General features: G+C 38.2%; 1 long non-coding RNA gene across 1 annotated transcript; it reads right to left on the bottom strand.

Annotated features, from left to right (window-relative positions):
- Positions 1-1,095: 1,095 nt before the first annotated feature.
- LOC121142817 lies at positions 1,096-5,436 on the bottom strand. The gene is made up of 3 exons (XR_005879924.1): positions 5,244-5,436; positions 3,533-3,595; positions 1,096-1,122 (listed from the first exon to the last, which is right to left on the bottom strand). It is a non-coding gene; the product is annotated as an uncharacterized LOC121142817 (long non-coding RNA).
- Between the last annotated feature and the right edge of the window lie 17,191 nt (positions 5,437-22,627).

Here is a 22,627-nt window from a genome sequence, read left to right as displayed (position 1 = left end):
GTGAAACCTTTAACTACTTGAAAGCCACTTGTAAATAGTTCCCTTTAATGCTTAAATCTAGTTGTGTCTGCTGAGACAGTCAACAATCTTATCTGCCGTAAGTATTTACCAGTTAGTAATAATTTCAGAATTAGAAAATACATGCAATAAATGTCCATGGCATTATTCTTTAAAGACCACCTTAGTGTGTATATCATCTGCCTTTAAGACTGAGTTTCAACAATGAAGGCCTCTGCTTTGTCCTTGATATATCACAGTAGAATTGTGATTTTTGAGTAGGCAGAGATGGTTAAGAGAAGAATGTCAAACTCTCTGGCTTACAGTAAAATTTCAGTATAACAGCTCTACTAAATTGAGATCTATATAGTCAATCATTGAAGCAATTTTTAAGATGAAATGTGTCTATATTTAAATTTTTTAATTTATATGTGGTTGCTTGTGGAGGGCAGAAGATAGCTCGGATCTCTAGAGCTGTTACTATGGATGGTTGGGAGGCACCAGCTCTGGGTACCCAGAACCAACTCAGACCCTCTGAGAGAGCAGCAAGGACTTCACACCCTGCTGGAGTGCTATCTCAGCTGTTAAAGGGTTCATCTTCTACACTCTTATCTTCCGTCTCTTTGTGCAACTTCTACAGGGTGAGACTGAAAAAATGCAAAATCTGAAGTAATCAGCCTAATAATTCACTTCAACTCAGCTTGAAAGTGCATTTTAATAATTATAACTTATTATAATTACTTTTCAAATGTTAACAGATGCTCAGGTGACATATTAAGAATTTCCAGGGGCTTTTTTGTTTTGTTTTGTTTCTTAGAAACACATATTCCAAGTTTTCATTTTCAGATTGAAACTGATTAGCTCAAATGAGTTTAGAAATACCAATTTTTAAGGTAGTCAGGCATTTAGTAATTCTGGTTTGAGAAAAACATATAATACGTTATTTATGTATACTCAAATATATGTATATACATATACATGCATATGTAGTATTGGAGAAACCTAGTAATTGAATATAGTTTGTACCAGACTAGGGATAATAGGACTCACCGGATGTTTTGGTTTGAATTCTGTATATTCTGCTCTGAAAACTGGTGTAGTATACTCGTCTTGTGCAAAAGCCACCTTGTAAAAGAAGTTTTAATTTTAGACAACTTACAAAGATATTTTCCAAGATTATTTTACTTCAATAGTTCCTAAAGGTATAGATGTTGTTTAAAGCTAAATAAGAATTTTGTCTCATAATGACTTTGCTTTAGAGATTATCAAGTATGTAGTGACCTTCTTTATCTGGCTCTAAGTTTAATTTGTCAGATATAGTCACTCCTGTTTGCTTTTACATTCCATTTGATTGGAAGATCACTTAAATCTCAATCTTTTTAGTCTGTGCATGTCTTTGCAACTAGGTGAGTCTCTGGCAGACAGCAAACACTTAGATGTTGCTTTTCATTCATTCAGTCAGTCAGTCAGTCAGTCACTCTGTCTGTATCTTCTAATTAGAGTTAAGACAATTCACCTCTAAGCTTGTTGTTGAAATTCATGTACTAACTCTGGACTGGAGTTACAGGTATTTGCAGGGTTCTTCGATTAAAACTAGTGTTCATGATTGCATAAATGCTCTTAACCACTGAGCTATTTCTCCAACTTCCTCAAAATATTTCTTATTGAATTTTTGTGACTCTATTATTTTGTCATTCCTTAACTTAATTATTTTCAAACACCGAGCAACTACAGTAGACAAGGCACTCTCCTAAGTTCTAACAATGGGTAACATTTAAGTATAACCAACTTTAACATGCAGTATGTACATTTGACTTGGAAGACATCAAAGGGCTTTATGATGCTTGCTTTTAAACAATATATTTCATTACAAATGAGAAATGTTCATTTGACTAGAAAGTCTAAGGACTAGGCATTGTTGGTCGCAACCATTCCATGTAATTAGGACTCATCCATGACTCTCCATGTAGGCTCTCACAGGCATTCTCTCTTTACTAGGTAGAAAAACACCCACCACTAACTATTGACATAAAAGGATGAGGCTTTGAAACATCCCTTTTTGGTTGTGAACCTACCCTTTAACTGTTGAGCCATCCCTCCAGCCCTTTAAATATTCTCATATAAATTATATACTACCAGTTTGTCTTGATGATAAAATAAGAAAAGGGTCAAAGTATGTTAACTACTTGGATATTTTATAAAATAGCTTTGAGACAATGAGATTCTTTTTTTATATATAAAAAGAACCCTAGATGGTTTTAAAGCCAAGCATGAGCTGGGTGCACAGCTTAGTTGGTAGAGCTCTTTCCTGACATGTGTGAAGCCCTGTTCAATCCCCAGTATCACATACACAAAAAGAAGTAAACATAAAAAAGCATATATAGAAAAATCTAGAATACTGATGTCATCTTGGGAAGAAGAAATATCTTCTAAACAAGATATTAAAACTAGATATAAGCTAAAAACTGTAGAGGAAAAGCTGCTAAATTGGACACCATCAACCTTTAAACTAAAAACCATAAGTAAACATCACAGATAACAAAGCATTGTATTCTAGAATATAAAAATAATTTTACATGTAAATAAATAAGCATATAACTTTATTTGTAAACATTGATGACTATAAGCAGTCAAATGAGGATGACACACATATGAGAACTGTTCACTCTCAATAATCAAAAAATGAAATTTAAGTATTGGTAGAATATTATTGTTAGTAATGAAATGAACAAAACACTAAAATATGGGGGAGGATAATGGGTATTTTCCTACATTTGGGTACACATGTATGTTAGTACATCCGGTTTAAAGGATAATCTGCCAGTGTCTATGCTCATATTCTCAACTTGTGCTATATGCTCATATAGGGAATAGAAGTGTGCTTACCATTCAACAAATGCCTATAATGGTTCAAGTTCTTTGAAATTTCTTGAAATAGGTGCTAGCACATGGTATTAATTACCCAAAGTTTTATGATGGTGAAAATAGAAGAATAATGATTTGAATCTAGGAATTTCTGCCCAACTCCTTTGATAATTTTCACAAAGTCTGCCCAAGACTGGACCTACTGACATCCCTGGCTTGAGCTAAAATGGAGGAGTACATAAGGAAACCTTATAACATGGATAACTGCAGTGTGACCTTTACTGTGGGTTCCATGAACAACAGTATCTTTCAAGCTATCAGATGTTTTCAAAAATTTTAAGTGGAAGTAAACAATACACTAAAGGCAGTTTAACAGATATTAAAAGCAGAGATCCATAGTTAATGTACTTTTGAAGTTTGGAGAGGATTGTTTTCCATGGAGAAAAGATTACCCTTGAGATTCCAGCTCTAGTGATATCTTAACTGGAGACATAATGCCAGCAAGAAATGGAGTAGTAGCCATGGTTGGGTCTGCAAGGCATCCTCCTAGCTTTACTTGAAGGAACTGGTATCTTTTGACAAGATTTGCACCTGGACAGTTACCCATGGCCCTCAGTTTGCTGAAGACGCCCCCTCCCCGAGTTGTCTTCTGACCAGATATCATCCTTACCTTTCGGAGACGACCGACAGAGTAAGTAGGAGGTCTTTCCCAATATGGCCTTAGCTGGATGGACTGTAGTTCAAGAAAGGTGTCAGAAAATCAAGTTACAATCTCTTTAAAAGCAAAGGTGGGACAACTATGGCTGTTCAGGCCTTGAAGAGACACTTAGTACTTTTTTTTCTACTTAAAAAGGGACAACGAAGGGGGGTGATATGTGTTTAATTATTCATACTTAGACTGCATTTGTGATCAAAATATAAGTCTACTGTCATTTAAAGAACATTTAACTGCTTAGAAAATGAAAGACCAAAAGGCTAATAAAAGCGACACATGACCATAATTTTTGGTGACTTTTCTGCCTGTTTTATTGTTGTTTTGAGTATTACAAATATTTAGATAACCCAAAGAAGCAGCTGACCTGAAAAAGGGGGAGCTCTTCAATCCCAGACTGATGGCTGGGAGTCCAGCATGGAACTGATCCAGACCCCTGGTGTCAGTGAGGAGGCCTAGGCAATCCATAGGGCCTAGTAGATCAGTATTTATCCCTGGCGTAAAATGGACTTTGGGTGCCCATCCCACAATGAGAGATGTTCTCTCAGCCCGGACTTATGGGGGAGGGCCTAGGCCCTGCCCTGAACAAAATGACAGACTGTCAATGAAGGGCCTCACCCTCCCTGGGGAATGGAGTGGGGATGGGGGGGGGGCTGAAGGGAGTCGGTGGGAGGGCTTGGGAGGAGGAGAGGGAGAGAGAGCTGGGATTGACATGTGAAGCAACCTTCATTCAATGGCTGATGGAAGCAGAGGCAGATTCCCACAGCTAAGCACTGAGCTGAACTCAAGAAAGCCAGTAACAGAGAGGGAGGACTGATGACCAAAGGGATTAAGACTGGGCTGGTTTAACCCCCAGAAACAGCTGACCTGACAAGGTTTAGCTCTTGAATCCCAGGCTGATGCCTGGGAATCCAGCATGGGACTGATCAAGACCCCCTGAATGGGGGTGTCAGTGAGGAGGCCTAGGTAATCTATTGAGCCTTGGGCTCAGTATTCATCCCGAGTTTACAAATGGACTTTGGACTCCCATCCAACAATGTAAGTTGCACTCTCACCCTGAACTCTTGGGGGAGGGTCTAGGCCCTGCCCTGGATGAAATGACAGACTATGGACACCCCCAAGGAGGGCCTCACTCTCCCTGAGGAAATGAGGGGATAATGGGGGTGGGGGTTGGGAGGAGGGCACGGGAGGAAGGGAGGGAAAAGGAGAGGGACCTGGAACTGACTTGTGAAGCAACCTTGTTTCTAATTTAAATTTAAATTTAAAAATAGAAAATTAAAAAAAAAGAAAATAGAAGGAGTAAGGAAGGAGCACGGGATCAGCAGCAAGAGGAGGATAAGGGGGTGACAGAGGGTGAATGCGATTATTATAGATGTTAGTGCAAATATAATAAAACCCATCACTGCATATACTTAACATATGCTAATCATTTTTTATTCTAAGCATTTTGTTTATACTATACCATACCACACCATACCAATTTCTCTTTGTCATTACCAAATACTCTCTTTGTTGAGTAAATTTAAATTCCTACCCCTCCCAACCTTAAATGCATCCTGACCTTGGAGGCAGGATTTAGGATCCAGTCAATGCCAGTGTTTAAATGGAAGTTAGTTGAGCCATATTGTCAAGGTTTTAATTTAGGAAGGTGTCATTGAAAGGCGGCCACCTGGATGAGCTGGCTGTGGAAAGGGGCGCAGTCACTCCTTCCAAGTTCACATTTGTACTCCCGGCGTTGGTCTCAAAATAGAGCATTTCTTTAACACACCGTCCACTTTGGTTCATGAAAAACTCCCTTTTCAACTTAAAATTACTCCAAAGCTTCTTTTCCCAGAGAATTCTGAAGATTTTGCAGCTTGATTGTGAAGCTTAGCTGTTTAGGAATTTGTTCTAGAACTCTGAAATGTCTTCAATTTCTAAATCTGTTGCCCTGGTGATAGATTCTTTCAAACTTCTAAGTCTGGTGTATGTAAGTTGTCTCATAGACTGTCATTCGAATTTCTCTTGGTTTTATTTTAGTTGTGTGTGTGTGTGTGTGTGTGTGTGTGTGTGTGTAAATTTATCATCCTTAAGAAAGACATTTAAGGTAAGTTTTCTAATTAAAACATAGACTTTCTTAAGTTATAAGAAGTAATGGACAGCCTGTGTACCTCTTAATAGCATCCCCCAGTAGTGGCATCCAACACAATTGTTGTATAATTTTACAATGAAGACATCACCATTATAAAGATAAGACATAGACTATCCCACAAGAAATCCTTTCTATAGTCATATTTATTTCCTTCCTGCCTTCATGCACAACCATTAATCTAGTCATTTCGATATTGTACTATTTCAAGAATGTCACAAAATACAACCATAGAGCCTATAGTATTTGATAGTTGTCTATTTGTACTTAGCATAATTCTCAAAAATTCAAAAAAGTTACTTTATGTGTCAATAATTTGTCCCCTTTCACTGCTGACTATTGCTCCATGGTTTACTTATGAGTTGATGAACATCTAGTTGTTTCCAAGTTCAAGCTGTTAAGTAAGTTTGCTATGAACATGATTTCCCAGGCTTTTCTTCATAACATATAATTTAATTTTTGTAGGTTAAGTACCCAAGAATTCAATTAGTGGCAGGTACAGATCTAGTTTCTGTTTTTCATTTTTTAAGAGAAACTATTAATCTTTTTTAGGAGCAAGTATAAAATTTTCCACTATATTTTCCTCTACATTTCACTTGTATTTTGTTTCATTCTATTTTAAATTTTAGATGAGACTTAGGCTAAGATTTATTTAAATTTCTGTCTGTGAATGTCCAGTTGGCCCACAGTTGGAAAGGTCTCTTCTCTCCATTTCACTCCTTATGCATCATTATCAACCATTTCATTGTATCTGTGGGACTATTGCTGGCATTTTTAAAAACATTTCATTTATTAGATTTATTCACTTTACTTTTTGTTTGAGAGTTTGCCTTCATGTTTTTATGTGTACCATGTGTGTGCTTGGTGCTCAAGAGCTTAGATTGTACAAACCCCAGTCCTCTGCAAGAGCAGCCAGTGCTCTTCACCTCTAAGGCATCTCCCCAGCCCCACTGGCACGCTTATTATCTCCTGCTGATCTATGTGTCTGTTGTGCCTCCAAAATCATACTCTCTTGATTCTTCACTACATAATACAAAGTAATTATTCCTACATTGTTCCTTTTAAAGATTATTTTTGATATTCTGGAGTCTCTGTCTTTCTACATACGTTTTTGGAGTGATATTTTCTCTACAAAAGCTACAGTTTAGACAGAATTTGCATGAAGTTTTTGGAGCAGCTTGAAGAGAATACAGCTTAACTATGCTGCCCTCTCCAGTCAGGAGGACAGTAGGTCTCTATTTAGACATTCAATGTCCTTTACTATCACTTGTCATTTTCACTCTATTTTGTACATGTTTTGATATATTTATAAGTATTTTATCTTTTCTGAGTTATGTTATTGTACATTAATTTTCTTGTATGTTTTTGCTAGTATAAAGAAACACTATTGATTTTTTTGCATAATTAAATCTGTATTCATTAGCTTTCCTGCATTAACATACTAGCTTCCTTTTTTTTCTTTTTTCTTTTTTTTCTTTTGTAGGCTACCTGATGATTTCTATATGGACAATTTGTTTCTTCCTTTCTATTCTGTATGACTTTTATTTTCTTTTCTTGCCATGTTGCAATGGCCAAAATTTCTTGTACTCCACTAAAAGAGAACTATTAGCAAACACTTTGCCTTTTTTCTGATATTTGAGGGTAAACAGTATTTCACTGTTCAATATAATGTAATATGTGAACTTTTTAAAGAAAGTTACCTTTTATTACAAGTTTGTTCAGAGTTTTATATAATGGCTGGATGTCAAATCTTCTGAAAAGCCCCCCCTCATATCAGTCTGCATTATTTCATTCCAGTAATCTGACAACACACATTTCCTTAATACACATGAGACTACTTAGGCCGTCTACTTTGTCATTGTTGAGTAGGGAGTTTGTGCTTCATTCTGTGCTATGACATTCATTACTATCGCTATTAACTATACTTTTGGTCAGTGGCTGACCACATACATACATGACAGTGATCTCAAGATCATATTACCTAGTGTTGTCACAGTAGCCTTAATTTTTTTGTATGGTTTCGTATGGTTTATGGAATTTTACTATATAAGTGAAATTTCATTTCTCAGAATGCATACCAATCATTAAATGGTATGGAACTAAGTATCTTTAACGTCTCAAGGTGGGCAGGCAGGAGGTGGTTAACTGTATGTACTCTAGGATCAAATTCTGACATTCTTATGCAGTTTATCTAAAGTCTGCTTCCATGTCCTCACCTGTAATGAAAACCAATAGAAATTCCCACTTTGTGAGCATTAAGTAACAATAATGCTCATTAGCAACTTAGAGTATAATCTCATTGAATGTTAATTTCCAGGGCATGCTGCACAGTAGGGATTCCCATACAGGTACCATGAAGTGTGTCAACTTAATCACAGCTGACAGTGGAAAGACTGATGCCCAATCCAGGTCTTCTAACTTGGAATCTCAGCCTCCTGTAACAGCGTGATACCATACAGAGGCCATACCCTTCCTTCTGATAAAAGCACAGACTGTGGAGTCTGGGCTATTTTTAGATGCATGTGACATCTTAATGGCTTACTGGGACAACTGGTGTGAAGATTTGGGTCAGCAATGTTCTAAAGAATCGATGAGTGCAGACTTTACAGTGATTACTACGTTCTGTTGCAAGGAGTCCAATACATGTTCACCTCAAAGCTACTCCCTATGAAAGAGAATTAGTATGAAATGTCAAGCCAGTTAATCATTAAATACTGTGAGAACAAGCACTGATGTTTCCTTAGGGCTTGGAAATCTTCCCTGTGAGTATGGTTCTTCCCTTCCACAGGCAAATCTGAGACAGATCAAAATTTTCTTTCTCATTACTGTTCATCTAGACATTTCTTTCTTGTTTGATCCTTATTCTAAGCCACACAATTCCTGTTCTATTTCTGGAATACTTGTTGCTGTTAGCTTGACAATTTGTATAAAAAAGAAAAATCCAAATAGTGAACCTGAAGTATAAATGGGCCATTGGGATGAGCAAATGGCCCTTTCAAAAGTTCATATCATTGAAGATGGACTTTACACCTCCACTTCCTGGTCTGTGTTTTACTAGTTATGTGGCTTGCTTATAAAAATAGCAAGGCAGAAACATTGCATTAAACTGTAGGGCTTGCTAAACTCAATACGCCATTTATATTGCTTTATAAATTTATAATACATAAACTTATATATTTATTATAATATAATTATTATTTATATAAAATTTCCCTGAATACATACATGCATATTGAAGAGTATCAGTAAATATTAATTAACTCTAAATAATAAAGGTGACAACAATTTTTAAAGGATATATCCATCTACTTACAGTTTTCCCTTTTTGATTTGTATTTTCTTGTCCTAAGGGTTTATCAGGTACTACTAACACGTCTGAAAAAGAATGAAAAAAACCACACCAAAGTCATATAAATTGGCTGGCATTTGTACCATTTGAGAAGTAGGCTTTAGAAATATTGCTCTTGGCCATGAATAAAAGCACAGTGTCCAGAAGTCCAGGACTTGGACTCATGAGCTTCTACAACTAACCATTCGATGGGATGAGTAAGCCTGCCTCTTCTGGCCTTGTTTTGCCAATCTGCCAAGGGAGGAATGTTTCGTGATGTAATGTCTAAAATATCAAACACTATGCCTGGTGCATAGGAACGTGAATGCTATCGATATCCTTAATCATCATTAGCACCCTCTTCACCCTGGTCCCTGAATAGACCCTTACACTTGGGTCTTTGCCTAGTTACTCTATGATTTTCAATATTCCTGTTGGAATGTGTGTGGTAAGAAACAGAAGTTACATGTCACCATGCTCTGTACATGTCATGCATGTGAGAGGTTAACTTATAGTAAACGTTTATGTTAAGCATTTCCACTTTTAACTCTGGATCTTGGTGGCAGTTCAAAAATATTCATTAAAATTATCATTTTTACATTCCTAGTTGCCTTCTGTTGGTGGTATGTTAAATTCTAGGTATGTTATACAGAACTGTGCTTCATGGCTTGTTTAAAAGATGACTCATACACATCCTTTGGAGCTGTGTCCTGTTCTCTGACAAACATTTGGGCAATTTCCCATTGTTACTTTGATATCCATACCCAATTCTAGGCAGACAATCTACATTCTGGATACCTTTCATGAATAGTTTTTATTCCCTTAATTCAGTTTGTGATACGAGAGAAGTATGTTCTGCATAAACCAAGAAAATTGTAAAATGGGGAGTGAAATGAACATAAGTTCAATGAATTATACTGCTTGGCCAGAATGTGTGTGCACAAATGCCGGAGCTCAGAAGGGCTCAGTGAAAGGTGCTGAAAATAACTGGGCTAGCCTTGCACAGTGGCGCACACCTTTAATCCCAGCACTCAGGAGGCAGAGGCAGGCGGATCTCTGTGAGGTACAGGCCAGCCTGGTTTACATAATGAGTACCAGGACTCTCAGGGCTATCCTGTTGAGAGACTTTATCTAAAAAAAAAAGAAGAGAAAGAAAAGACAGTAATTGTCTAGCTCCTCACTTCTAATTTATCTACGCATGACCGTAATTGAAGGAAATTGATGAGGGTATCCTGTGAACTTTATTAAATAAACCCTTTAATGCACTAGATTTTATTTTATATAATGTAACTATGCAATGTGTATTTTTATATAATTTATTAGATTAATTGTAGAAGATTGGTCTGCATGAACAAGTTGAAATATAATGCGAAGTACAGCAAAACCACTTTTTTGTTGTTTTGTTTTCTTTTTTGAGACAGGATTTCTCTATGCAGTCTTGGCTGTCCTGGAACTTATAGAGATCTGCTTGTCTCTGCCTCCTGAGTGCTGGGATTAAAGGTGTGCACCACCATACTTAAAACAACCACTTGAAGCAGTTACAAAACAATGACTTAAGATTATAGTTGCAATGGCAAAGTCAAGACAGGATCTACTTTATAACCTCATTTTATACAAAGAATAACTTCCCATTTCTGACACATAATTGAGAATAATAAAACACAAAGTCTGTTTTTGCCAGTTTATTCAAAAGTCCTTCCATAGAGGTTTTCCGGATAGCCATCAGTTTTGTGCTACTAGAACAGAATATCTGAGGCTGGATAAATGATAAGGAAAGAAATATATGCTTCGTTTTAGAAGGTGGTAATTCCAAGATCCAAGGACCAGGATCTGGTAAGGACTTTCTTACTACAACACTTCATGGCAGGAAGTAGAAGGTCAGGAGAGAGAAATGAAGACACACAAAAGGGGGCCAGACTCACTCTAGTGAACCAAAGCCATGCCTGCAGCAACAAGCCCACTCATGGAATAGCAGTGTCAAATCATTCACCCTATCTCGTGGCAGAATCATCTTTCATTAGGGCCCATCTCCAAACACTTCTATCTTGGGAATAATGTTTCCAACACACGCTTTATGTGAAGCACAGTAAAGCCATAGCATTCTGCTCCTGGCTCTCAAAATTCAGACATTTCTCACGTGGAAAAATCCATTTATTCTACCCAGTAGCCCCAGAATCTTAACCTTTTGGCCATTGTGGTGGTTTGAAAGAAAATTCTCCCCCAAGGGAGTGGCACTATTAGGAGGTGTGGCTTTGTTGGAGTAGGTGTGGTCATGTTGAAGGAAGTGTGTCACTGTGGAGGTGGACTTTGAAGGTTCATATATGTTCAAGCCATGTCCAGCGAGACAGTTTACTTCCTGTTACTTGCATATCAATGTGTAGCAGCTACCTCTCCAGCTCCGTGTCTGCCTGCACACCACCATGTCCCACCATGATGATAATGGACTGAACCTCTGAACTGTAAGTGAGCCATCATAATTAAATGTCTTCTTTGTTAAGAGTTGCTGTGGTCATGGTGTCTCTTCATAGCAATAGAAGCCCTAAGACAGCCATCAACACAGATGTCTAAATTCCAAGGTCTTTTCTACATCAGATTTGGGTGAGATTAAGACATGACTCATTCTGTGGCAAATGTCCCTCTAGCTGTAAGCCTATGAAACAAGTTACCTGCTTCTAAAACAAAATGCTGGCGTAAGAGTGTTATCATGAGTCTCCAGTCCAAGAAGAAATAGCATCAAATACTATGGCTCCATAAGGATCTTCTTTGACTTCACACCCCGTTCTCTGGGCACTCTGGGGTGAGGGTTGGGACCCCGTGGCCTGTCTTCAGCCTAGGCATCGGCACCTCTGGGCTCATGCGTGCAGTTCTTCCATGCTCATCATGCATGCTGGAAGCTATAAGGTCTTCTAGTTCTACTGTGCATTGCCCTAAGTGGGATCTCTTCAGTTTTGACGCCACTGCCACAAGTCCCTACCTGGACTCCCCTCCCCAGGTATCTTGACAATTGCATGCACCTGCAGACTAACATTCAATGACTTCTACCAGAGTATTACTTTGGCTTTCTGATGCACTGGCATAGACTATACTCAGGATAGTTGAGTCATGACAGGAATGACTGAGGAGCATTGTGGCACATAGTTGAAGCAGATATTTGTGGTGGCACAGAGAAGAGAATGCTGACATTCTGCAAACTCCTCTCTGGAAATCTTGCTGCCAAGGTCCTAGCTTGCCTCGAATCTCTCAAGAATACCTCTGGAGTTCTCATTCCATTAACTTGATGAAGAGAGAGTTACTTTCTGTTCTCTATAATTTCTTTTGCTCACCAAACTTGCCTTTTCATTCTTGACATGATCAGACTATAAATGTTCCAAATCTTGCAAGTCTGCTTCCCTTTTAACTATAAAGTCTTTAAGTCACTCGCTTTTTCAACATTTTGCTATATTCAGTTAAAAGTAGTCATGCAGCAACTTCAGTTTTGTTAGAAATTTGTCAGATATCCTGATTTACTAGTTGTTAAAGTTTGCTTTCTGCAAAACCCTTGGGCCTCAGCATGACTCAGTCAAGGTTTTCCCCTTTATAGAATGTGGTCTTTTCTCTAGTATCTACTGTCTTGTTTCCTATTTCCATATGAAACTTCTTCGGAATTGCCTTTACCATCGTTATCTCTACTAATAGCCTCATAACAACCACTCAAGTTACCTCTTAGACGTTTAGACTTTCTAAACTGTTTTCCTCTTTAAGCCGTCACCAGAGTCCCCCACACCAAATTCTTCATCTCTATCCATTGTCCCTTTTAAAGCAGCTTCTACATTTTCAGGTAGTTATTGGAATAAAAGCCCGCTCATCAATACCTCTATTATATCTTAGTCTGTCTTGCACTATGACAATAAGATATACGAGACCGAGTAATTGATAAGGAACACAAATCTATAATGCTAGAAGCTGGGAAGTCCATGGTCAGGGGCCACATCTAATGAAGGGCTTCTCACTACATCATCCCATGGCAGAGAGCAGAAAGGCAAGGAAGGAAGGGGGGAAGGGAGTTAATTCCCTCTTTAGTAGATCACAGACCTCCCAAAAAAGCCCACTCTTGTGATAGCAGCATGCACCTCAGTTCACCCTCACAGTGTGGCACCCTACACTGTTGCACTGAGGATTAAATACATGGTTTTAGGGAGACACGTTCAAGTCATAGCAGCATCACATTACAGGGAAACAAATATCCCAGTCTCCTGAGAAGTCTTATTAATTCTGAATGATTTTTCAAGCAGTCATTTGTTTTCTAGAATAAGCAACACTTTAATTGCACCTTAAATATTTAATATTTAAAATTTTATCATAATGTAAAATATTAGTTTCTGAAAGTGATATCCTGTTCTACAATAGCTTCCTGAATAGAACAGATATATAAATACATTCAAGGCTGAAACATTGTTATAATCATGTTTAAATCCTTCATTTTACCACATTATGCTATTCAAGCCAAACAAAATTTCCCACTTGCTGTATTTGTTCTAAAAAATACACCTGGTTGCTAGCTGGTGTTTTGTGAACTTGACACAAGCTAGAGCCATTTTGGAAGAGGAAACATCAATCGAAAAAACTGCTCCCATCAGTTTGGTATATGGGCAAGTCTGTGGTGCATTTTCTTGATTGATGTGGGAGAGCCCAACCTACCCCTGGGCTGGTGGTTCTAGATAAGAGATGCTGAGCACGTCATGAGGAGCATGCCAGTGAGCAGCACTCCTCTATGGCCTCTGCTACAGTTCCTGTCCTGGCGTCCTCGGATGATGAACTACAGACTATAAAATGAATTAAGTCCTTTCCTTCCCAAGTTGTTTATGGTCATGTTTTATCACAGCAATTAAAACCCTAATTTTGACAGCTTGTTACTCACATTTTGGTTCTTTTCCCCTTTAAATGAATGCTATTCTTTGTACCCCACAAACGTATAAAAACTCTAATTACTTGCTCATCTTCTGTCTGTAGAATGAACTACACATATCTTGTTAATTTATTTTGTTGTCTTTTTTGAAAGAATATGTAGTCACTGCAACTGTGGCTGTTCCAGTTGTTAGATGGGATGGGACCACTTTAACATACACTGTCTCGGCTACCTTGGTTCCTTGGGAATCTCCCGTTTCCTTCAACCCAACATAATTCCTCGGGGGGGGGGGAGGGTCTGAAACTCTCATTCACCAGTTTGTATGATCTTATTTTTCTGTGTTTATTCTGGATTACTTGTTAAATATTTTTATCATTGTCTTTTGGTTTACAGATATGTTGACTGTCTGCATAAAGGAGTCTTGTGAAGTAGGAAAGTGTGTTCATAGGAAGATCTATAAGGTAGAAAAAAGCTTTAGAAACAAATGTAGTAAGTGACTTCCTAAGTTCATTGGAACATATATTCAAAGAAAATTATCCAGTACACCTGCTTTTAAGCCTCTGCATTTTGTTTAAGTTTCCCATGGTGGAGAAAATAGTATGATTCACATTTTGAAAAAAATATGATAATAATTATTTATGAGAGTTATTGTTCCAAACTTCAATGACCCAATATTTGAAAATTGTAATAATCTATAAATAATAAGTTACCTGAAAAATGAGGAACTTTTTCCTTCTTTTGTTTATCCTAAAATAAAAAAATGAACAGAGAAAGTTGATAGAAACACAGTTACATATCAATATAATTTAAAAACAGCATTATTCATGGTAATAAATGAAATTGTTAACATTTGGCTCCGTGTTATATTAAAATAATTTAACCGGTGTAATTATGGGTTGTAACATACATGCTTGACTGGAGCATTGTATAAAATGACTGCTAAGTAGCAAATGATTTGTATTAAAAGAAAATGGTATTACATTTATTATTACCTATTTTCATTTTTTCCAAGTTTCAAGAAACAAAAATAATAATTTAAAGAATAAATAGAAACAAACCAAATAGATTCAAGAATATAACCCAAAACTTACAGCAAATAAAGGACTTCTTATAGAGGGAGGAATTCTTCTTAAAAAGGTGAGTTTGGTATTTCAGGAAATCTTGACTACACAATTAATTAAAAATAGGAACGATCTTTGCAGAATTACTTTCAAAGAGTTAGTAAATACATCCTTCCACAGTCAACCCCAGCTCTTGAAGGAAGGGGGGATTGAATCCTAGAGTTAAAGTACCCAATTTTTAACAAAAAAGTTACAAGATATATATGAAATATGGCCTGTCCCAGAAAAAACTGAGTAAATAATGTAAAACATTGCAAAGAAATATAAGCTACAACCTACATGAAAAAATAGAACACACCTCAGAAGAAGTCCAGGTATTGAACTTAGTAGGCATGTATTTTATGCTTTCCTAAATATGCCCAGAGATATACAAAGAAACAGGGACTCAGAAGGTAGAGTAGCGACACCCAGTAGCCCGGGAACCCATAGTCATCTCAGAAAGAAAAGAAATATTGACCAGTATTATACTGTTATTTTTTTATAATCTTAACTTTTTTTGCTAGCTTAGTATTGGTTTTGAAGAGTTCTCTTTTGTATTTCTTTTTAAAAATTTAGATTTATTTATTTTATGTATATGGTGCACTACCTGCATGTACACCTGCATGCCAGAAGAGGGCATCAGATTCCATTATAGATGTTTGTGAACCACCATGTGGTTGCTGGGAATTGAACTTAGGCCCCTCTGGAAGAGCAGCCAATTCTCTTAATCACTGAGCCATCTCTCCAAACCCTCTTATTGTTTCTTATGCCTTCCTCTCATTCACATTTTGCTTTGCCTTTTTCTTTTACCCTACCTCATGTGCTTGCAGAGGCCAGAAGAGAGGGTTAGATTATTTGGAATGTGAGTTCCAGAAGGTTAGGAGTTGCTAATGTGGGTACTGGGAATTGAACCCAGATCTTCTAGAAGTACAACAAATATTCTTAACCACTGATCCATCTCTACAGTGCTTCATTCTTTTTTTATTTCTTAATTAAAAATACCATTAACTTTAATAATCTTTAGAAAATCCTGGTATATCCTATGAGTGTCCGTTTGTAAGTAAAGTACCCTGTTGGTTTTTTATTACATTTCATTGTTTTAACTATGACTGACTGCTTCCTCTCTTCTATAGCAGACAGGAACCATCAGTCTGAGAGAAGACCACCACTAAGAAAATATAATACAAAACAACAACAAAAGAGTAGGGGAAATAGAAACATACCCATTACAACAGATGCACACATCACAGTATAGAAACACACAAAAAGAAAACGTGAAAGCAAGCTCTTAACTCCCCAGTAACTGCAACCAATGATAGTTGGTGAGATGCTGAACAAGGGATTTTAAAACAATTCTACTTTTAAAAATGATCAGTTGCTTCAAAGGGGACTTAAACAGATGAAGTAAGGAAGTCAATTCAGGACCGACCTGCATACAGAAGTCAGCAACACAGACGAGAAATTTAACAACCTGGAAGAAAACTTAAGCAAAGAAATTTAAATTCTGAGAGGGGGAAAAAAGTCAAGACAGAAATACTAGGAACAAGAAACTCCAGTAAGTCAAAATCAGTTGAGCTTTGGTGAGCGATCTCTCCAACCAACAAGTCACCAGTGGGAAGAAATCCCATTTTGTCACTCTACCTGAGAGAGGGTCATGGCTGAACACTACCCAGAGAGGAAATCTACTGCTAACATCTGAATTAGCCTGAGGACCTGAGATCAGGGACTAACTACAAGTCAAGGAGCCTGAATTTGGCTTGCTCCCAGGCTCAGGGTGAGTAAAGGGAAACAGTTGTGGGGAACAGGAGGGTTAGGTGCTGAAAGGTCAAAGACTATAGACTGCAAGCGACTTAGCTCCAAAAGGGGAGGGCACAGGGAAAGATAGTCCCTCCCTCGGGCTAGGAGCAGATGGATTCACCTGAGGATGAGGATGCCCTGGTTTTGACCCTGAGTCTGACTGAGGCCAGGAGTGGAATAACATCTGGGATAACTTATCTGCTATTCACTGCTGAGGAGCCCAAGAGCTGATGCTCCAGTCATGTACTTGGTACCCACAGACTGGTACTTAGGAAGTCTTGAATATAGGAAGACAGCATCTGTCTCTAATAATCTCTAATAATATGCTTCCCATAGTCCCAATGCACTTGGGAGACACTTGCCAGTTAAAACATTAGTCATTCCAGGAACCATTATCTGGGGAGACTTGGGAGGATCTGAGAACCTGCCTAGCCCACAGAGAGCAAGACTAAATGTGTCCAGCAGAGGCCTCTGGCGTGCAAAGAAACTACCAAGGTGAAGACAGTTCTGGTGAATGGCAGTTACTCGTTCAGTATATACTCAGCAATAGCATAAACTGTAGAAAAGACATGTGAACGGAGTCCAGAAGTCAACTGGCCCCAGCCAGCACCTGTGTAACTAGCAATCTCTAAGTTTTGAAGGCTCAGAAAGCTAGTATAATACCATATCCTTTTCTCTGACAGTTTTTGTTATGTGTTTTCTGAAACATGTCTATCTATGAAGCTTTGGCTGGCCTGGTACTCATTTATATAGCCCAGGCCGGCCCAGGCTGGCCTTGAATTCACAGAGATGTCTGCCTTTGCCTTCTAAGTGCTAGCACTTAAGGTTGTGCCAGCATTCCTGGCCCTTCTCTCACTCTTTTGATCCCTCCCCCTTTTATTCTTTTATTCCTTTTAGGCAGTATTTTAATTGTTGTTTTTTCAATTTCTCTCTCTTTTGTCTAGTGTTTCCTCATCCGCCACTCTACATTTAGTAATATTTTTGTTTTATCTTACTGATTCTTTAGCACCCTGTTATTTATGTATTCGTTCCTATCTTATAATCACCCAATTTTGCTTTTGAACTTTTATTGAAAAACATTTTTAAATTAATTAATTTGGTTTTTTTTTTGAGACAGGGTTTCTCTGTATTGTTTTGGAGTCTGTCCTGGAACTTGCTCTGTAGACCAGGCTGGCCTCGAACTCACAGAGACCCACCTACCTCTGTTTCCCGAGTGATGGGATTAAAGTCGTGCAACACCACCTCCTGGTTGAAAAATATTTTTAAATTTTTCTAATCCTTTGCTCTTCCACAGCATCCATTCTCCATCTTTCTCATTTTCTTTCATCTTCCTTCTCTTCCTCTCCCCATCTCCTTTTATCTCGCTTCTTTATTGCTTCCATACTTAATGTAAATAATTTTGAACTTGATAGCACCACCTATAGTAGTTTGCCATTTTCAGTTCTCTGACATCGGTGCCTTAAGGGCTTTAATCGTTTTAAGTGCATTTCTGTATCTTGAATGGTTTTATGACATTGTGTTGCATCAATTAATTTTCTCCTCACTGAGTAGTAGTGTAGATGGATTATCATGAGTAGGCTGTTCAATAAAAAAAAAACCTAAATGAAACCAGAAGAGATATCTAAACCAGCAGATACACAAATTGTAACACAGAAACACACATAAAAAGTGAAGAAGTAAGACAATATAATACCTTCCAAAGGTCAGAACTGAACAATTGCTGAACTAGAAGAAATACTTCTACTTAAATATGTAAATTTTAGCCAAAGACTGGTAAAAAATGATCAATGATCTTTCTGAAATCAGACCCAAACAAGCAAATAATTCAACTCAGTACTTGGAGATCAAAGTCAGCCATGTAGAAGGAGAAGTCGATAAAATGGGTGAGAAGATCAGTAATATGGATGAAAAAGTCAGCAATATAAAGAAAAAGTCAGCAAAGAAATTGAGACTGGCGGGTGTGGGGGATTGAAGTGGTAGAGTGGAAAAACTCAATGATTTAAAATATAGTGGGAAGCATCACCAGTAGACACAACCAAGCAGAAGAATGTCAGGGATGGAGGACAAGGTGAGTGAAATACTACATCCAAATATCAAAAAGGGAAAATGTGAGCACAACTAAAATATCCAACAGCCCTTGGACCCAACTAAGAGAGCAGACTTCAGAACCTAAGGATAAACAAAAGATAAAAACAAACAGAAACCTCAAACACTACAAGTACAGAGAAGCTGTTCGATGAAATCATAACAGAAAACTTCAAAAGTCTAAGAAATACACATCCAAATACAAGGGCCATTTAAAAAGGCAATAGACATGTCTGAGAAGAACCTGCCCACAACATCTTATAGTGAAAATGGAGAGCAAACAAAGCAAGGGAATAAAATTGAAAGGAAAAAAAATCACCAAAGCGTCTATAATGGCAAGCATCACAACAATATCATCTCTCGTCAGCAACCCTAAAAGCTGGACCGCATGGCATGATGTATTTCTAGCTGTGAAGTAAATGCTTGACAACTGAGTGTGCATGATCTAGCAAAGCTACCTTTGAAAACTGATGGGGAAACACGAGCATTTCAAAACAAGCACAAATGAAGGCGGTACCTGACCATGAAGCCGATACTGTTCTCTGCACACAGAGGAGAGAACAATAGCACTGGAATGAGTCAGTCTTGCCAGAGAAATAGAATAAAGTAGTAATAGGAAAGGATCCATCATGTCCAATATAGTAACTCAGAAAATGTTGGAGGAAGCAAGGAACAAATAATCCAATTAAAAATAAAAAAAGGAAACCGATCAATAATAACCACAAATGTAAACCACTTCAAGTCACCAATAAAGCCTCAGGATGTCTGACTGAGGGAAAATTAGATTCAACTATTTGTTGTTTCCACAGGACACACATCATCAGTAAAGACACAGATTGGGAATCAAAGTGTGAAAAGCATCCTATCAAGGTAGCAGAAGTGGCTCCCTCCTGTCTCCACTGTAATTCCCCTGTCCCATCCTCAGTCCTATCGCAGACCATTGGCAACGGTCTGTCTTCCCACTCTACCTCCTGGGGACTCAGCCAAACCATGGTGTGGACCCAACTCCTACTCTGCATCCCTCTGTGTCAGCTGCCAACACTCTCCACCCAAAACTCCAGTGGCCACACTAGCCTGGAAAGCAGGCAGGCCACCTTCACTCTCCTTCCTGTCCTACACTGCAATTTCCCCAGTCTCTTGCCCTGTAGCAGACTTTGCTGGGGTCTGTCCTCCCTCTCTGCCTCCATTCCCTGGTCACTCAGCCGACCCTGGTGGTGGACCCTGCTTTCCTCCTTCCTGTGGACCTTCTCAGTGCCCCTTCTAGTCTGTCACCTTTGCTCTGTGTCAGCCCCAATGCCTAAAAATATTTTCTACCAGACTTCCACCAGCCATATCCAGCAGAGACCCAGGTAAGTGTATGACACTCTTTCCTGTCCTCCATTTCAATCTCTCCATCTCATCCTCCCCAGTAACAAGCTGCTCACACGTGCCCCTCCTTCCACCTCAACTTCACTCGCTGAAGGTTCCAAGTCTTGTTTCAGACCCAAGGTCCCCCTAGCCCTTTCATCCTTGTCTCTTCAGATAATTCTTTGCCTTACTAAAACCTATTTGTAGGGTCCCGTCTTACCATCACACCTCAAGCTTCCGGTGAACCTCAACTTCTAGATGTGAACAGGATCTCCCTAGTGTTCTCCTTAGTCCTTTCCGCGAGCCCAGCTCTGTTCCTCTCTATCATCATCTACCAGGCAACCCACAACCTCAACACTTTCCTAAGATCCAGAGAGGGCAACAGAAACCAAGGAATGGAACACCCCACAGCAAAGACAAAATCAGTTATCAAAACCTAGACTCACAATGATCCCAATCCCAGATGCCTAGGAACCAGCACAAAAACACGATCATTAACCGTCAGTACAGTATGTATTTACCAGAACCCAGCAGCCTCACTATAACAGACACTGAGAAATGTAATATAGCTGAAGCACAAGACAAGTAACTATTATGACTATGTTCAAAGATTTTAAAGAGGATATGAATAAATCCCTTAATGAGGTCTGTGAAAGCACAAACAGTGGAATGAAACAATGAAGAGCTCAAGACATGAAAGTAGAAACAGAATCACTAAAGAAAACACAACCAGATAAATGGAAAACAAAAAAAATTGAAGAAGTCAAATGAAAACCTCAGAGGTAAATCTTACCAACAGAGTACAAAACATGTAAGAGAGAATCTCTTGAATCTGTGCTGAAGACAAAGTAAAAGTAAATGGATTCATCAATCAAAGAAAATGTTAAATCTAAAAAAAGTTTTCAGGCACAAAACATCTAGGAAACACGGGATACTATGAAAAGACCAAATTTATGAATAAGAATAAAGAGAGTAGGAGAAATCCTTGTCGAAGGCACAGAAGTTATTTTCAACAAAATCAGAAGAGAATTTCCCTAACCTTAAGAAGGAGGTGCCTATCAAGGTCAAGAACCATTCAGAACACCAGATAGACTGAATCAGAAAAGAGGCTCCCTTAACAAATAATAAAACACTGGGTGTACAGAATAAAGAAAGGATATTAAAAGCTGCAAAAGAAAAGGACCAAGTAACATATAAAGGCAGACCTACTAGAATAACACTTGACTTTTCAGTGGAGACACTAAAAGCCCAAAGGTCCTGCATAGATATGTTCTACAAACTCTATGAGATCACAGATGCCAGTCCAGACTACTATGCCCACCAAAATGATCAAGATAGATGGAAGAAGAAAAAAGCATTCCACAATAAGCAATTTAAGCAGGATCTATCTATAAATCCAGCTCTACAGAAGGCACTAGAAGGAAAACTTCAATCTGAAGAGGTAACCACACCCATGAAAACACAAGGAATAAATAACTTTAGGCCAGCAAATCAAAAAGAGGGGAAATCCATACGACAAGGGAATAACAGGAATCAATGAAAATCATTCACTGATTACTCTCAACATTAATGATTTAAATTTTATTACACCCCCAAAAGACACAAATTAACAGATTGTATTAGAAAACAGGATCCATCCTTTTGCTGCACCTAAGCAGCATATGTGTAAAAGGGTGGAAGAATATATTCCAGGAAATTGTACCAAAGAGGCAAGCAGGTTTAACGATTTTAATATCTGAAAAAATAGACTTCAAAGTAAAATTGACCAGAAGATATGGGGAAGGACACTGTATACTCATCAAGGGAAAAATTCACCAAGAAGGCACTGCATTTCTAAACATTTTTGCACCAAACACATCCATGTTCATAAAAAACATTACTAAATCACACATTGACACTCACACAGTGATAGTGAATACCCCACTTTTGCCAACAGACAGGTAAGTCATGCAGACAAAAGCTAAACAGATATGCTGGAGTTTAATAATGTCATAAATAAAATAAACCTGTCCTCAGCAGCTCATGGAATTTCTTCAAAATTGACCACATATTTGGACACAAAGCAAGCCTTAATGGATACAAGAAAATTGAAATAACACCCCAGTGAGAATAGTAAATGTCAGGAAACCAAGGACAAAAGATGCTGTAGTGAGTATGTATAGAGAGAACCCTTATACACTACTGGTAGAAATGCAAACTTGGGCAATCACTATGGAAATCAGTGTGGCGTTTTCTCCAAAAAACAAAAAGTAGGATGACCCTTTGACTCTCTGTGTTTATTGCTGCTGTGCTATTCGAAATAGCCAGGAAATGGAGCCAGTCAAGATGTCCTTCTTAAAGAATACATGGCCCATATACACAATGGACCTTTATTCACTCACAA

This window comes from Mesocricetus auratus, unplaced genomic scaffold (genome assembly GCF_017639785.1).
Source record: "Mesocricetus auratus isolate SY011 unplaced genomic scaffold, BCM_Maur_2.0 Super-Scaffold_100010, whole genome shotgun sequence".
Lineage (NCBI taxonomy): Eukaryota > Metazoa > Chordata > Mammalia > Rodentia > Cricetidae > Mesocricetus > Mesocricetus auratus.
The sequence above is the reverse complement of the archived record's forward strand: the minus strand, read 5'-3'. Positions and strand labels throughout refer to the sequence as shown.